This window comes from Theobroma umbraticum, unplaced genomic scaffold, assembly GCF_002168275.2.
Source record: "Theobroma umbraticum cultivar Fairchild unplaced genomic scaffold, ASM216827v3 scaffold_146.0, whole genome shotgun sequence".
Taxonomy (NCBI): Eukaryota; Viridiplantae; Streptophyta; class Magnoliopsida; order Malvales; family Malvaceae; genus Theobroma; species Theobroma umbraticum.
In genome coordinates, this window is record NW_018397265.1 from 6,236,049 (window position 1) to 6,239,115 (window position 3,067).

General features: G+C 28.9%; 1 protein-coding gene across 2 annotated transcripts in view; it reads left to right on the forward strand.

Moving 5' to 3' along the window:
* LOC110422416 (LEAF RUST 10 DISEASE-RESISTANCE LOCUS RECEPTOR-LIKE PROTEIN KINASE-like 1.2) overlaps window positions 1-3,067 on the forward strand; it is a 12,129-nt gene that overhangs the window by 1,508 nt on the left and 7,554 nt on the right. The gene's annotated exons all lie outside the window — the stretch shown is intronic.

Consider the following 3,067-nt stretch of genomic DNA (forward strand, 5'->3'; position numbering starts at 1 on the left):
GAGCGAGTGATCCATATTTTTTGATATAAGCCTCAACGTTTGAATCTTTCTTCATTTTCCTGTTAATCGTTTGGGACACCAGTATTATAGTTTTGTAGCCAAAAATGATGGCAAATGCAAAGATCACTCCACTTACAAAGCCAATTCCTGTGTCCAAAGAACTGATATAAATGTTTGATGCAATAAAGAGCCCTAAAGCATAACAAAACAGTAAGAACTATATAATGTCTTAAAGGCTGAATTTGATTTGCCAAAAACGAACTCAGCATGATAGGGAACTTACCGATATATTTGGACACACGCCATTCTAAGTAGACCGGCCGGTCTGTAAAACAAATAGCATAACAGAACTTAGAATCATATATAAACAAAACCATTATTGATTGAATGAGGAAAGTTGAAAGGCGTACCACTATTGTTTGAAGATGGTGGGGATTTTGCAGGACTCATTCCCGCGATTCAGATGGGGAAACGAATATCGGAAAATTATTTATACCAAGAGGATATATAATGATTAAAAAACTTGGAACTTGTCTAATGAACATCGACAGCTTAAACAAAAGTATGATGCTTCATTGAGTTTAGGGAGAATAGTATGTACAATATTATGTCTTTATTTTTATTGGAAAATCCGTATAGTATTGACAAAGCTCGCCTGTGGATTACACTCTTGAAAAAATAAAAATTCAATATTCTATAACGGGAATCAACAAATTAAAATCTTTTATCACAAAGTTCTATTATATTTTCTAAATTTATCGTTTTATAATTTTTTTACACATTATTAGTAAAGATGAATAAAATATTAAAAGAACAGTGTGGAAATCATTTCATTATGGTCTTTAGTTTGCACTCTTGTCTTTTGATAACAAACATATTTTTTTAAAAAAAAGATAATAAAAAAATTAGAATATTATCCGATAAAATTCAGCCGAATCTAGTGTTAATTGAATCTACACTCAGAAACTTTCAAAGTCAATTTCCTGATGATTTAATTAAGATTAGCTTTTTGTTTGGTTTATATGATGTACATATCAGTTATTATGGCCGCCTATCACAATATTTTTACATTGTTCGTCAGTTTTATGTTTTGCATATATATACATAGATGACGATTAATTCAAAGAAATAAAATTTGAGCTGTACACCCTTTCATGTTTTTTTTTTTTTCGTCAAACGCAAGAAATTGACAATGACATTAACATGCCAATCATTTGCTTTGTTTGCTGCATACACTTACAGCTTGTTTAATTGGACAAAGAACTTTAAATATTTTTAAAATGAAATTATTTAAAAATGCATCAGTGGTATTTATAATTGTATTGCTTGGATAATTCCTTTTTAGAATGGCATTTTGACTATTAGAAGTTCGTTTTTTTAGTACAAATGATTTTAGATTACACAATTAAAAATAATCCTATTTTATTCTATAAGTTTCACACACCAATCTTAAAATTTGAACTTGAAACTTACAAATTGGATTTCAAATTTTAACCTTTTGTAGTGTTCCCTTATAAATACAATTAGCAAGTGTTTTATATATATATATATATATATATATATATATATATATATATATGACTTTTGAAGTGTGATTCGAAACAAGTTATTTTTGGCCTTTAGAATCCCTTACCTAATTTCAAGAATTTTAACAATTCCAAATTCCTTTTTACAAAACAAGGTAATTTTATTAATACATTTTGGAATTTGAAAGCATTGTGCAAATGAAATCCCTCTTCGGCATTTTAATTTCTAACTTTTAAAGGATTACAATCTCATATTTCGTATCCTATTCCCATATTAACATTTATACCATTAATAAAGTCCTTGACTGACTTTGATATTGGGATTCAAATTTAATGATATCAATTCAATTGACGAAATTACCTAAAAATTAAATGATAAATTCAAAAATTATGTACATTATTAAGGGGATTGTAGAGGTTGGATTTGAATGTTTTTAAATTTATTTTTGTTGTACCTAACTACTTCCTTCATTCTAAATAATCTCATGTTCACTTATTCTACTTCAACTCTTTTTTCTTTTAATTAAGTGATTGTAGCTGGCAAAATCTGACATGATTCGAGGAACCCCACTCAATCCATCTGAAATGGTAACAGACTATAACCCAATAATATAGTAAAATACTTTGATATGAATTTGAATTGACTTGAATTGTGATAACCTAATTAACTTGAAATAACTCAAAGCAAAGTTACTCGGTATTTACCTTAACCTAAATATTTAAAGTAATTTAAAATTCGAAATGCTCTGACATTTACGGTAAGGTAAACCCAATTTGACCTGTCTTGAATTTATCCAAAACCTAATATGACCTAAATTGAATCAAAATCGAAAACCATATAAACCGAAAATATTCAAACATGCTTACATATCCAAAACATATATTTAAGGCTAATATGTACTTAAGCATGCAATATATTTGTGGAAACATTGCTTACATATCTCATATTCTAACATGCTGTACTTGACACATTCAAAGCAGACATCTAATGTAAACTAAACAATATATTTGTGGAAAATGGCATAAGCATGCCCCACTTAGTTATAACTGCAGCTTCGCGGAGCCCTTTTTAAAAAATAATAAGTGTGGACTAGAGATAAGGTTACGTATCATATTTAGTAATAATTAGCATTTTGTAATATCAAATTTCATTTGAATAAGATTTTTTTTATTCACATTAATTTTTTTTTTAAATACTTTTTCTTAAAAGAATAAGAAAAAGGAAAAAAGGATGTTATCATTTGACTGTCGGTTACTAATGCTCAAAATATGAAGTACCTAATTAAAATTATATGCACTAACTAGCCATTTAATTTGAGTTTTTCTCTTCCTTTGTTTTTATGGGGTTCTAATTGTGATCTAGAGTTGGAACCCACTACGAAGACGTGAGCAAAATATGTTGCCCATAAGCCTGATGCAGAGTTGGGGTTAAAAGATTGTGCATACCAGGATAAACGCAAGTAAAATAACCAGAGTATCTCCATCGAATTCATATGAGTACCCAGAAAGGATACCCAATACCTTTTATGATTCCGGGAACC